Source organism: Neofelis nebulosa, chromosome 13, assembly GCF_028018385.1.
Source record: "Neofelis nebulosa isolate mNeoNeb1 chromosome 13, mNeoNeb1.pri, whole genome shotgun sequence".
Taxonomy (NCBI): Eukaryota; Metazoa; Chordata; class Mammalia; order Carnivora; family Felidae; genus Neofelis; species Neofelis nebulosa.
This window is the reverse complement of record NC_080794.1, coordinates 29,595,774-29,611,188: the sequence shown is the minus strand read 5'-3', so window position 1 is coordinate 29,611,188 and position 15,415 is coordinate 29,595,774. Positions and strand designations below refer to the sequence as shown.

General features: G+C 38.7%; 1 long non-coding RNA gene across 1 annotated transcript; it reads left to right on the top strand.

Moving 5' to 3' along the window:
- The first annotated feature begins 711 nt into the window (after nt 1-711).
- Nucleotides 712-15,211, top strand: LOC131492725 (uncharacterized). The gene is made up of 2 exons (XR_009252261.1): nt 712-11,145; nt 11,382-15,211. It is a non-coding gene; the product is annotated as an uncharacterized LOC131492725 (long non-coding RNA).
- Nucleotides 15,212-15,415: the final 204 nt, after the last annotated feature.

Genomic DNA, 15,415 nt, shown 5'->3' with positions numbered 1-15,415 from the left:
GTTCAGTTTGAGTACTCATATTTTTATTTTTAATTTTAATTTTAATTTTTAAGTTTATTTTGAGAGACAGCACAAGCGGGGAAGAGGCAGAGAGACAGGGAGAGAGAATCCCAAGCAGACTCCATGTTGTCGGTGTACAGCCCGACCCAGGGCTCGATCCCACAAACAGTGAGATCATGACCTGAGCTGAAATCAGGAGTCAGGTGCTTAACCGTCCAACTTTGGCTCAGGTCATGATCTCACCTTTCATGAGTTCAAGCCCTGTGCTGGGCTCTGTGCTAACAGCTCAGAGCCTGGAGTCTGCTTCGGATTCTGTGTCTTCCTCTCTTTCTGCCCGTCCCCTGCTTGCATTCTTTGCCTTTCTCTTTCTTTCACAAACAAACATTAAAAAAATTTTTTTAATCTTAATTTTTTTTCAAATCCTAAAATACGAATTACCTAAAGTAACACTGAAAACTATTCTATTCTATAGCTTTTTTAAAAAAACATTTTTTTTAATGTTTATTTTTGACAGAGAGAGAGAGCATGAGCAGGGGAGGGGCAGAGAGAGAGGGAGACACAGAAACTGAGGCAGGCTCCAGGCTCCGAGCTGTCAGCACAGAGCCCCATTCGGGGCTCAGACTCACAGACCGCAAGATCATGACTTGAGCCCAGAGTTGGACGCTCAACCGACTGAGCCACTCAGGCCCCCCCCCCCACCTTTTTTTTTTTTTTTTTTAACGTTCTTTATTTTACCTTTGAGAGAGACAGAGACAGAGTGCGAGCTGGGGAGGGGCAGAGAGAGAGGGAGACACAGAATCTAAAGCAGGCTCCAGGCTCTGAGCTGTCCCCTACGCGGGGCTCGAACCCACAAACCGTGAGATCATGACCTGAGCTGAAGTTGGCTGCTTAACCGACTGAGCCACCCAGGTGCCCCTACAGCTATTTTTTAATGTGTCAGCATATGAATGGCATTTGTAAAATTTATAAATGTGAGCCTCTGTTGTTCTGATGAGTCTACAGTGTGGTCATAGTAAACATAATTTATCTAACATATAAATATGAATTATGGGCTGGATGATGAAAATGCTTACCATTTCCGCCCCTGAAAATTAATATCCTGTGATGTATAGAATGAAAGTAAGGAAAGGACTGTTAAGGCTCACAAAAAGGGACTTTTTGTGTGTGTGTGTGTATATATATGTGTGTGTGTGTATATATACATACGCACACATACAATGGTGCCCACGGTGGTCCTGGGCTTTCTCATTTTCCATCTATCCATTTTTTATTGTGTGATACATCAGGAATCTAGGGCAAGAAACCCACTTTGAACCAGAAACATTATCAGAAATGGTGCCTCTGCATATAGGTGTTCAAACTATCTGTGAGCAGTAATTATTATTGTTAGGTAATAATATTTTAAAATTGTCAATAACTGCACTGAGGGAAGCTTGAGTGCATCCATTCCATAACTCTGTGTTCACGGCTCTCAGTGCTAGTGTACTAGGCTTTTGAGTGGTCCTGGCTTATAAAACTACATGTTAGGCTGTTTCTGAAGGATTCATTATTGCCCACATTGAATATACCCAGTTAGGGGCTGATCTTGCTTCAGACGATGGGCTCTGTGTGTCTTTTACATCTTTTTTTTTTTAATTTTTTAAAAAAATGTTTACTTATTTTTGAGAGAGAGATAGAGGCAGGATGTGAGCAGGGGAGGGGCAGAGAGAGAGGGAGACACAGAATCTGAAGCAGGCTCCAGGCTCTGAGCTGTCAGCACAGGGCCTGACGCGGGGCTCGATCTCACAGACCATGAGATCATCACTCGAGCCAAAGTCAGATGCTTAAAACTGACCAGGCCACCCACGTGCCCTGTGTCTTTTACTTCTTGATTAAATTTGATTCCTTCCCAACTGGATCACAACTTTGCATATTGGCCATAGAAAATTGCTGAATGTTTGGACAACCTCTAGAATAAAACAAAATACTGTAGTTTAAAAAATACTATTTGAAAAAATACTATTTGTTGAGATGATTTTTTTACTTGTCAAAGAAACAGATATTCGTTCTTCCATAGTACTTTTCCACAGTCCTGTGTTTGGAAGATCCAGAAAAGTAGGAAGAAGAACGACCACAAAATCTGGTAATCCTACTTGAAAGAAACCATGGATCTTGTTTAGGCCTTTTTTTTTTTCTTTTCAAGTTTTTATTTAAATTCTAGTTAACATATATGGAAAAATTGGCTTCAGGTATAGAATTTAGTGATTCATCACTTATATATAACACCCAGTGCTCATCATAGTAAGTGCTCTTCTTAATCCCCATCACCTATGTTGCTCATTCCCTGACAACCTCCCCTCCAGCAACCCTCAGTTTGTTCTCTGTAGTTAAGAGTCTCTTATGGTTTGCTTCCCTCTCTTTTTTTTTTTTTCTCCTATATGTTCATCTGTTTTGTTTCTTAAATTCCACATGAGTGAAATCCTACGGTATTTGTCTTTCACTGACTGACTTATTCCACTTAGCATAATACACTCTAGCCCTATCTACTTTGTTGCAAATGGCAAGATTTCATTCGATGGCTAATACTCCATTGTGTATACATACCACATCTTTTTAAAAAATGTTAAAGTTAAAAAAAATTTTTTTTAGTGTTAATTTTTGAGAGATAGAGACATCGAATACAAAGCAGACTCCAGGCACTGAGCTGTCAGCACAGAGCCCAACGTGGGGCTCAAACTCATGAACTGCAAGGTGTTGACCTGAGCCGAAGTCAGACGCTTAACTGACTGAGCCACCCAGGCGCCCTTTTTAAATTGTTTTGTTTTTTTTTTTAATGTTTATTCATTTTTGAGAGACAGAGAACGCAAGTGGGGAAGTGACACAGAGAGAGGGAAACACAGAATTTGGGGGCTCCGGGCTCTGAGCTGACAGCACAGAGCCCAACGCTGGGCTTGAACTCACGAACCACAAGATCATGACCTGAGCCAAAGTCAGACATTTAACCGACTGAACCACCTACGTGCCCCTTTATGCGTTCATCAGTCTATGGACTGTTGGGCTTTCTGTATTTTTATAGTTGATAATCCTGCTATAAACATTGAGGTGCATGTGCCCCTTTGAATCAGTATTTTTGTATCCTTTGGGTAAATACTTAGTAGTGCAATTGCTGGGTCATAGGGTAGTTCTATTTTTAACATTTTGAGGAACCTCCAAACTTTTCCAGAGTGGCTGCACCAGTTTGCATTCCCACCAATGGTGTAAAAGGGTAATATCCTCCGCATCCTCACCAACATCTATTGTTTCCTGTGTTGTTAATTTTTGCCATTCTGACAAGTGTGAGGTGGTATCTCCTTGTGGCTTTGATTTGTATTTCCCTGATGATGAGTGATGTTGAGCGTCTTTTCATGTGTTTTTTAGCCATCAGAATGTCTTCTTTGGAAAAGTGTCTGTTATGTTTTCTACCCATTTCTTCACTGTTTTGTTTTTTGGGTGTTGGTTTTATAGGTTCTTTATAGATTTTGGATATTAACCCTTATCAGATACATCATTTGCAAATATCTTCTCCCATTCTATGGGCTGCCTTAATGTTTTGTTGCTTGTTTCCTTCGTTGTGCAGAAGCCTTTTATTTTGATGCAGTCCCAATAGTTCATTTTTGCTTTTGTTTCTCTTTGCCTTTGTTTCTCTTGCCTTTGGAGATGAAAAAAAAAAAAAAAATCTCTTCTTTTTTTGTTACTGGAATCCTCTTTTTCTTAATACCCCAGAGTAGAAAACTGTGGTTCATCTTTGGTTTGTTACATTTAGTAAATCCTAGTAGCTCTGTTTCTGCTCTGGCTGTTAATTTGTTCAGCCCCTCAACTCCTGATTGACTCCTTTTCAGTCTTTGTCTTAGGCATTAAAAGTCTTCTCTATATAGTCATTCTGTTCTATTATCTTTCCTCTTTTAATCTTCACATTATTTGGTTTATTTCTTTAAAAACCAAGTGTGATCATGCCAGTAGACTTAAAAATATACCGTGTCTCTAAATGCTTTAAAGAGAAAGTATGGACAACATATTATAGCATATATAATGTGCTAGAAGCATAGGAAACATAGTGGCTTCATTTATAGTGGCTTCTGACTAGGTACTTTGTATGCGACTTATACAAGTTGATTATCCCCTACATGCAACCCATATTTCCAAACACCAGTGTCATCTTTTGTGCTGTTTCTTCTGCCTTGAAATCTTTTTTCTTTTTACTTTCCCCCAGAAATGCTTCTTTCAGAACAACTTGGATGTCATCTTCCTTGGGAAGCATTCTTAAACTGTTCCAGATACAATTCCTTATGCAGGTGTTCCAGGAGGAACTAATTATACTGCTTTATAACCCTTGCCATGTCCTCTTATACTTAGTTGTATATATCATGTACATTTCTGCTCTCTCAGGCAGTTAAGGGAGGTATAGATACCCTGTATTTTGGAATCACAAGATGCTTTTGACTTTTAGAAACTAATTCTGGGGAAGTAAATTTTGTTTCTCACCTATGACTTTCTCTATTGCTTGAGATATTTTATAATGTTGCCTTTACAGTTTATCTGCCATATGCCTATAGTATTCTCATTGTTTTCCTATATACATCCATGCTTTATGCCAAAGATATCCAAAAGATTTGCAAGACGTTTTTAGGGCAGGGGTGCCTGGGTGGCTCAGTGGGTTAAGAGTCTGACTTCGGCTCAGGTCATGATCTCATGGTTTGTAAGTTTGAGCCCTGCATCGGGCTCTCTGCTGTCAGTGAGGAGCCCCCTTAAGATCCTCTGTCTCCCTCTCTTTCTGCCCCTCCCCCCACTCACATTCTCTTTCTCTCAGAAATAAATAAACATTAAAAAAGAAATTTTGGGGGGCAGTGTTTTGAAATAAAAAAAAAAAGTCCAGGACACAACCTCCAAATTGCTTTGATTTTCTTCATGCTACTAATTGTCAGTTTCTGAAAGAAGCCCTATTTTTGTTAAAATTACTTAGTACATCTTTTCAGTGTTAAAAGTTTTCAGTACTTCACATTAGCAGTCAGGAATCTGTCCAAAGAATTCTGAATATATTTATTTCCATAGAAGTTTATTCCATAGAAGTCTGTTTATTTCCATAGAACTCTGCAAGATAATACAACTTAAATGTTAGTAAGAAGGACAAAAAGAAATTGATATTAATAAATAGGTATCATAACTTTGGAAGGTACTAGATCACCTGTTCATTATTTTGACAATTTATAAATAGAAAGAGTCAATAATTCATACAGTCTTTCCTGTGTAAACTGTATTGCAGGGCAACCAAATAGTTAATTAGGGAAAGTCCTTTTTAGAAGAATTTCAGGTAATAAATGCAGATGGAATGATAGAATTAGCAAATCCCATTCAGGCAACCCCTAAGTAAATAATGGAGAATGACCACTGAGTAAAATAAGACTGGCAACATTTGAATACAATATCCAATATGAATATCACTTTAAGTAGGACAACCAGACATCTTATGAGTCTTAATATAATGGATTGGGAACATAGATGTATCACCCATGGAGTATTCTTGGCAAAAGACATGAATCATGTCCCTAGATCTTACTAAGTTTACAGGAAATATGGGGAATGGAGGAATAAGTCAACACCAGGAGGAAACAGCTAAATTAGGATGTGATAAATTCTACAGGACAAATGACTTGTTGTTACAGATTAAATGAGATTTAAAGAGACGTATTAATCAGATACAGTGTGTAGTTCTTGCTTTTGTTCTTGGTTTAGAAAAGCCAACAGTAGAAATTTCATTTTTGAGATGATTGAAATGTGGACATAAAGTACATATTAAATGATTTTGAGGCATTATTGCTAATTTTGTCAGATGTGATAATGGCATTGTAGTGTCAAAGTAAAATCTTTAGAGTGGCTCAGTTGGTTGAGCATCTGACTCTTGATTTCAGCTCAGGTCATGATACCAGCATTGTGGGATTGAGCCCTGTGTCGGGCTCTGAGCTGAGCGTGGAACCTGCTTGGGATTCTTTCTTTCTCTCTGCCTGTCTCTAAAAAACAAACAAACAAACAAAAAGGTCTTTAAATGATAGTGATACATTCTTTACTACATATGCGTGAAATGATATGATGTCTGGGATTTGCTGTAAAAATACTCCATTCCCTGCTCCCCAAAAGAGAGAAAAGTTGTAGGATGGGAGAACTGAGATAATGAGACATTTATGAGTTGCATGGGCATTTGTTCTACAGTTATCTCCTTATGTGAATGTTTGAAAATTTTTAGACCAAAAGTTGAAAAAATCAAAAATGTGTAGCATGGTTTCTAGCAGTCTACATAGGAAGAAAACTGGGTCAGTAACGTAGTGTCTATATGATGAAAACAAACACCTGCTGGGAAAAAGCATGACTCTTCCTATTAAGACCAAAAAAAAGTTTTCCTTGATAGTGTTCTTGAGGACACGATGTAATATATTGTTAAAAGCATTTTAAATTATATTCCTCCTATAAACTGAGTTTTTGTCGTTGTTGTTGTTTTTTGGTAGCATTCCAAAATGGCTAAATGGCTAGTGGAATACAATCCATGGTTAATTCCAGTGAAACCAGCTTTATGGCAAACCATTCTGATACATTCTAGAAACCTTACTTCAAGCTGTGTAGGGTTCCCCAAGGAGAATTCATAAGAGGTCTTATTCCTGTCTTTTCAAAGCTTAGAGAAACACGGGCACCTGGCTGGCTCAGTTGGTAGAGTGTGTGGCCCTTGATCTCCTGGTCATGAGTTTGAGCCCCATGTTAGGGGTAGAGCTTACTTTTAAAAATTAAAAATAGGGGTGCCTGGGTGGCTCAGTTGGTTAAGGGTTTGACTTTGGCTCAGGTCATGATCTCACAGTTTGTGAGTTCAAGCCCCACATAGGGTTTTGTGTTGACAGCTCAGAGCCTGGAGCCTGCTTCAGATTCTGTGTCTCCCTCTCTCTCTACCCCTCCCCCTCTCGCACTCTATTGCTCTCTCTTTCTCTCAAATATAAACAAACATAAATAAAAAATAAAAACTACAAAAATAAAATAAGAGCTTAGAGAAACATAAAAACTTCCTATCCCATCATCTCTCCTTTGTTCCATTTCTGTCATGACTTTTTTATGTAACCCACCGTTGCAAAATTAGTTAATATAATAGATAAAAAGGAATTTTCCTTATGCCTGTTTCTTTCTTTCTTTTTTTAATGTTTATTTTTGAGAGAGAGACATACACAGAGTGCGAGCAGGGGAGGGCAGGAAGGGGCAGAGAGAGAGAGAGAGGGAGACACTGAATCTGAAGCAGGCTCCAGGGTCTGAGCTGTCAGCGCAGAGCCTGATGTGGGGCTCAAACTCACAACCTGATCATAACCTGAGCCGAAGCTGGACGCTTAAGTGACTGTGCCACCCAGGTGCCCCATCCTTATAGCTGTTTCTGTTGGCAAAGAAAATCTTAATGAATTTTGTTTTCTCTGATTTGTCTCAAAAACAAGTCTTTTAAAGTAAAAGTGTTATATTAAAATAGGCATTTAAAATACCATAGCCATTTACTCCCTCAGAGATTTTGATATTAAATTCCCCTCCAGCCTCTCAGAGAATCTGTGTTAAGAGTAACTAGATGGACTGTATAAAGTATCCTGCAGACAATTCTCCATAAACATTGTTTCACATGGAGCTTTTCCTGAGTATTGAGCAGCAGTGAATTTGAGATTATATTTCCTGGCAAGTGTCTGAAATACAGATCTTCTGTGTTATTGACTAAATATGAACCATTATTCACTGAAGCTCTGTTAAAGTGCACATTCTTCTCTGAAAATAAGAATGACTAACAAGAACAGTACATTAACTCTAATATGACATGAGCCAAAGGAGTACCCAGGTAAAGCCAAGATTCTCCAAAGAATAATTTTAATTACTGGATTAGTTTTCTAATGCTCTGTAACAGATTGTGACAGTTAGCAGTTTCAAACAACACAGATTTATTATCTCACAATTTCCATGGATCATGAGTCAGGGCACAGTTTAAGCTGAGTCCTCTGCTTAGGGCCTCACAGGCTACAAATCAAAGTGTTGGCCAGGGCTGAAGTGTCATCCAGGCTCTGGATCTTCCAAGCTCACGTGGTTATTGGCTGAATTCATTTCCTTTTAGTGGTACAACTCAGGGCAGCTTGCTTTTCCAAGGCCACAGGAAAGTCTCTTATCTCTTGACTCTCTTTAAAGGACTCAGCTTTATTAGGTAGGCATGTCCAGGAAAATCTCCTCTGATTAATGTAATGCCAATTAGGGACCTTAATTGCATTTGCAAAATTTTTTCACCTTTGCCATTTAAAATAACATAATCATGGGAGTGATAGCCCATTTCCTTTGCCCTGTTCCATTGGTTAGAAACAAGTTATAAGCCCCACCCACACTCAAAGAGAGAGGATTATACTTGGGCATGGGGCCTTGGGGGTTGCATTTCAGTATCCTGCCTACCAAGATTACACTATTGCCTGTTAAAAAATATTTTAAGTATCTTATTTTGTTTGTTATTACACAGATGACATTATGAAACTTAAAGTAGAACAGAAAAAAGTCACCCCATAATCCTGCCAGCCAGTGTATCAAAATGTTTTCCTTTGGCTGTGTGCATGCATAATTTTTACAAAGTATTATGGAGCAGAGATACAGTTTTCCATTGCTTTTCACTTAGCAAAGGCATTTGTCTGATTGCTCACATAATGTTTATATGTATCATATTTAAGGGATGGGATTGCTTCAGGTGAACATATCTAGATTATTGAAATTGCTGCGGGTGAATGAATCTGTATTAGGCTAATAAAGGTATAAGTCATAAACAGTAGAAATCATTATTCTGTGAGCTTTGATAAACACACATATTTGTGTAACTCCCATCACAATCAAGATAAAGAATATTATTGGGATGCCTGGGTGGCTCCATTGGTTAAGCATCCATCCGACTTCAGCTCAGGTCATGATCTCACCATCTGTTGAGTTCAAGCCCCGCATCAGACTCTGTGCTGACAGCTCAGAGCCTGGAGCCTGCCTCGGATTCTGTGTCTCCCTCTCTCTCTGACCCTCCCCTGTTCATGCTCTGTCTCTCTCTGTCTCAAAAATAAATAAACATTAAAAAAATTTTTTTTTAAAAAGATAAAGAATATTATCTTGTGCCCTTTGGTAGACAAGCCCTCCTCCCACAGTGCAGCCTTCAGTCAATGTATTCTTACTATTTCTTCAGTGTCATATGAGTGGAATCACACACCTTGTATACCTTTGGGTTTGGTTGCTTTCACTTAATATAATGTTGTGCAGTAAAGGCATAGCATTCCTGTGACACAATAAGAAATACATATTTGGTCTGTGTCCCTGGTTCCTGGTACAGAGCTCCTAAAATCCTTGCAATTTCCTGAAAGGAACATCTTTTATACCTTTATACCACGTGAGTTTTACTACCTTTTTAAACCTTTATACCACGTGAGCTTATGCTAATAAAGTTACTTTTGATAGGCCCCTAGACAGCTTCAGGATGGTAGTTGGCTGTCACATGGTTACTAACCCTGTGATTAGAGGGTTGGCACTTGCAGCCCCACGCCTGAACCTTCATGGAGGGGAGAATGGTTGGAAATTGAGTTCAGTCACCAGCAGCCAATGATTTAATCAGCTGTGCCCACATAAAACCCTTGAAACAATGGGGTTTGGAGAGCTTCAGAGTTGCTGAACATATCCACTTGCTGGTAGGGTGGCATAGTCCGACTCTGTGAGAGAGAAGCTCCTGTTCCTAGGACCCATTTGGACCTTCCCTGTGTACCTTCTCATCTAGGTGTTCATTTGTCTTCTTTAATAAACTGGTAATAGTGAATAAAGTGGTCTTTGGAATATGATGAGCTGTTCTAGCAAATAACTGAAATTGAAAGAGAGATATGGTTTTGGGAACCCACCACCTTGTAGCCAGGTCAAACAGAAGTATGTGGACCTGGAGATCCAATACTTAGGACTGACATCTGAAGTGAGGGCAGTCTTGTGGGATGGAGCCCAAAAGCCCAAGGAGTCTGATGCTGACTGAGTAGTTATTATTAGAATTAAAATGAATTGTAAGATATCTGGTGGCATCTGTAGAGTTAGAGAATTTCTTGGTGTGAGGGAGAAAACTGACACATTTTATGTCACAGAAGTGTTGTTTTGAGTAAAAATACCTTAGTTACTCAAAGAATAGGCAACCGTGAGCTGCCTAAGGTTTGGCCCTTGCCATCTCCTGGAAGGTAACCTCTAAGCCCTTGGGATATCTTGCCTGAGAAGAGTGTCTTTGTTTACTTGAGGGCCTTTGGCCACCCCACGTTGCCTGTGCCGACAATGTGGCTGACAGTGTGGTAGGAGGCTTTGTGTAGTGTGGTATCAGCTTGACCTCTGGAGGAGTTGCAGGCTAAGGTCACCTATGCAGATGGTCAGACCTGCCTGTGCGTCAGACCCCTGACAAAAATGCTTGACACCAGGCCTCGGGGGGGTTTCCCTGGTTGCCAGTACTCCATGTGTGCTGTCACATTTCTTGCTGGGAGAAATAAGTGCTGTCTCTACAACTCTACTGGGAGAGGACAAGTGAAAGTTTGGTGTCTCCTGGACCCAGCCCTATACCCCTCTTCCCTTTACTGATTTTAATCTTTTTTTTTTTTTTTTTTGCTATAATAAACTGACCATGAATAAAATGGCCCTTTTGAATTTCATGAGTCCTTCTAGTGAATCATTAAACTTGAGGGTGGCTTTGGGTTTAATGATGCTGAACTGCAGAGGTTCATCCATATTACTGCAAGCATCAATACTTAGTTGTTTTTTTTTGTTGATTAGCATTCGAAGTTTGTTCATTCTCCATTTGCGCTGGTTGTTTCCATCTATTGGCAATTATAAATAAAACTGCTATAAACATTTGGGTACAGGTTTTTAAAAAAATGTTTGTAATGTTTGTTTATTTATGAGAGAGAGAGAGAGCATGAGCAGGGGAGGGGCAGGGACAGAGGGAGACAGAGAATTTGAAGCAGGCTCCGAGCTGTCCACACAGAGCCTGACTCAGGGCTTGAACTCTTGAACTGTGAGATCATGACCTGAGCCAAAGTAGGATGCTTAACTGAGCCACCCAGGAGCTCCCAAGTACAGATTTTTGTGTGAACATAGGTTTTTTTTTTTTTTTTTTTTCAACGTTTTTAATTTATTTTTGGGACAGAGAGAGACAGAGCATGAACAGGGGAGGGGCAGAGAGAGAGGGAGACACAGAATCGGAAACAGGCTCCAGGCTCCGAGCCATCAGCCCAGAGCCTGATGCGGGGCTCGAACTCACGGACCGCGAGATCGTGACCTGGCTGAAGTCGGACGCTTAACCGACTACGCCACCCAGGCGCCCCTGAACATAGGTTTTTATTTCACTTGGATAAATAACTAATAGTCAGATTGCTTGGTTATATGAAGGGTGTCTAACTTTATTAGAAACGACTAAATTGGCTTGCAAAGTGGTTGTACCATTTGCACTCCTCCCAGCTACCACTGTGTGAGAATTCCAGCTTCTCTTCATACTCCTCAATAGTTGGTATTGCCAGTTTTATTTTTCTTTTAATTGTAGCCATCATGATGGATGTAATAGTATCTCACACAAATAGTTGTACTTTGCATTTCCCATAATGTTAAGTGTCTTTACATGTGTTTATTATGCCATTCACATAGCTTGTTTAATGAAGTGTCTGTCTAAATCTTTTGCCTGTTAAAATTTTTTTTAAGGTTTATTCATTTTTCAGAGACAGAGAGAGAAAAAGTGTGACTGGGGGAGGGGCAGAGAGAGAGGGAGACACAGAATCCAAAGTAGGCTCTAGGCTCCGAGCCGTCAGCACAGAGCCCAACGCCGGGCTCGAGCTCACAGACCTTGAGATCATGACCTGAGCTGAAGTCGGACACTTAACTGACTGAGCCATCCAGGTGCCCCTAAAATTTTTTTTTTATTACAGAGTTTTGAGAGCTCTCTAAATATTCTGGATACCAATCTTTTATCAAATAAGTATTTTGCAAATATTTTCTCCCAATCTATAACCTTTGGAGAGGAGTTTTTAATTTTAATAATGTTTAATTTTTAATTTTATAAATTTTGTGGATGTTTAAAAATCTTAAAAAATTTTTTTTTATGTTTTCATCTAAAACTTTTTTAGTTTTATATTTTACATTTAGGCCTTTCATTTTGAGTTAATTCAGTAAATGCAATTTGAGTTAATAATGGTGTGAGATATGGGTCAGGGTTCATTTTGGGGGACATATGGATGTCTGATTGTCCTGAAACCACTTGCTGAAGAGGCTCTTCTTTCTCCACTGAATTGCATTTTTACTTTTGTTAAAAATCAATTACCCATATATGTATGAGTCTATTTCTGGACTCTATTTTGTTCTATTTATCTATTTTTTGCTGATGTCATGCTGAGTTGATTAATGTATTTTTATAAGTATAGTCCTCAGATAAGATAGTATGAGTCTTCTGATTTTTTTCAAAATTGTTTTTGGCTGTTCCAGTCCCTTTGACTCACTTTGCTGATTTTATAAAAAAAAAATTTTTTTTTTTACATTTATTTGAGAGACCGAGCACCAGTGGGAGAGGGGCAGAGAGAATGAGACACAGAATCTGAAGCAGGCTCCAAGCTGTCAGCACACAGCCCGATGCGGGGCTCAAACTCACAAACTGTGAGATCATGACCTGAGACAAAATCGGACACTTAACCGACTGAGCCACCCAGGTACCCTTTACTTTGCTGATTTTAGAATCAACTCATTGATGTCAATATAAAAAGCTTTTGCTTTTCTTTTGATTGACATTGCTTTGAATTTTTTAAAAAATGTTTTTATTTATTCTTGAGGGAGAGAGAGACAGAACGTGTGACTGGGAGAGGGACAGAGAAAGAAGGAGACACAGAATCTGAAGCAGGCTCCAGGTTCTGAGCTGTCAGCACAGAGCCTGATGTAGGGCTCAAACTCATGAGCCGTGAGATCATGACCTGAGCTGAAGTCATAACTCTTAACTGACTGACCCACCCAGGCACCCCTGATTGAAATTACTTTGCATTTGTAGATCAATTTGGGGAGAACAAGTCTCCAATAAATGCTCATGATATATTGCTCTGCTTATTTAGGTCTTTTTCATCTGTACTTTGTAGTTTTTCAGCATAAATATCTTGCATAAATTTTATTACATTTATACATATTTTTATGTTTTTTGGCTCTTTTGTAAATGGTATTGTTTTTTAAGTTTGGATTTTCAACTTCTGTTCCTAGTATATCGAGATATAATTGTTGCTTGCTTAATGATCTTATAGTTTGCAACCTTGCTAAACTCACTTATTAGTTCCAGGAGCTTTTTTTTAAAGATTCTTTGTCATTTTCTACATCCAGTCGTGCCATTTGCAATCCGTATGCCTTTTATTTCTTTTATTTCTTGTCTTACTGCACTTTCTAAATCTTGAGTGTGTTATTGAATAGGAGTGGTGACAGCTGATGTCCTGAATCTTTGGGGGAATACATTTCGTGTTTTATTATTTGATAGGATGTTAGCAGTAAGTTTTTAGTAAATGCACGTTATCAGGTTGTATAAGTGCCCTTCTATTCCTAATGTGCTGAGAACTTTGCCATGAATAAAGGTTGGATTTTCGTAAATGCTTATTTTTTTTGCATTTGTTGATGCCATCATATTTTTCTTCTTTAGTTTGCTGACCTGGTGAATTACACTGATTTCATCTTTCAGTGTTGAATCAACTTGTATTCCTGGGATAAATCCTTATTGGTTTTGGTATTTTATCTTTCTCCTAAGTTACTGAATTTGAATTTGGTTTGCTAACATTTTGTTGAGGATTTTTGCATCTGTGAGGGATAATGATCTATAGTTGCTTTTTCTTGTGATTTCTTTGTCTCATTTTGTTGTCAGGGTAATGCTGGCCTCATAAAATGAGTTGGAAACTGTTCCCTTCTATACTGTTTACATTGATTTTTTTCCCCCCACTCTTTTTCCTGGTTAGTTTCAGCTTTATGATCTGTGTTGACCTACCTTAAAGTTCATTGATTCTTTCCTCAACTGTCAAGTCTGTTGCTGAACCTGCCAAAGGCTTTTAAAAATTTTGTTACTGCATTTCTCATAGTCTTTATCATTTCAAATTGTCTCTTATAGGTTTTTCTGTTCAACTCTTATAGTTTCTATCTCTGATGTTTGCCACCTTGCTCATACCTATGGTTTACCTGTTCCATTTGATCCATTATTATTAGTAGTATTTACTTTAATTAATTGGCTGGCTGAAAGTTCCAGCATTTCAGTTACGGCTTCTTCTGCTTCTTTTGACTGTTTTGTCACCTGACAATGATTTGTTTGCTCTTGAGATTTTGTGTAGCTTATAATTTGGACAGGGAGGGGATGTTACCAAATTACTTTACTTGAAGGAATGATGCAACTGAAAGAACTTCAGATGTTTTCATACAACTCATAGAAAAGGTAATGGTAACCTCAACATGCGTGCACTGCCTTCAAGACCACGGAAATCACCCCTAGGGCCAAGCTTATACTTTTTGTTTGAATGCGAGCCGTCATTTGCAGGATAGTAGAGACTGAAGTATATAGTATTTATGTTAAGAAATGGGTATGACTCTTGTTATATTGAGTTGTTCCTGTGCAGGGTTGAATTAGTCTTACTTGATTAGGGTTTTGTTTGTTTGTTTGTTTTTTCCTGCTCTGGTTACATTCAGTGCATCATCAATTTTAAATACTTAATGGCATCACTTTGTGCTTAAGGGTGGGGGATGATTTGTTGAAAAGTTTTTACCTTTAGTCTTAGGCAGGCTTTGTTTCCCTAATAATTTCCCTTTTCCTAATAGTCCCACTTTTTCCCCACTACCAGTAGACCTCTATTGTTTGGGGCCAGGATATTTCCTGTCCCTCCATCAGAGGTGGATATTATCATCTAATTTTGAAAGAATAATAAAAATTTGAATTATAAAACTACTAGAAGAAAATACAGAAGAATACCTACATATTTTCTTTTTTTTAATAATTCTTTTTTTTTAATGTTTTATTTATTTTTAAGAGAGAGAGAGAGAGAATGAGCAGGGGAGAGACAGGGAGACACAGAATCTGAATCAGGCTACAGGCTCTGAGCTGTCAGCACAGAGCCCAATGCAGGGCTTAAACAGATGAACAGTGAGATCCTGACCTGAGCAGAAGTCGGACGCTTGACCAATTGAGCCACCCAGGCTCTCCTACTTACATATTTTCTAAGCATGACTTAAGGTTGAAATGTAAAGCTACTAGCATGTTTGTATAAAAAATTAAAACTCGTGAATATCAAAACCAAATTACCGGGGGAGGGGGGAATAAACATTCATGCAAATGTAGATATAGAAGCAAATGAAACAGTTAATTTTTTTTAAGTTT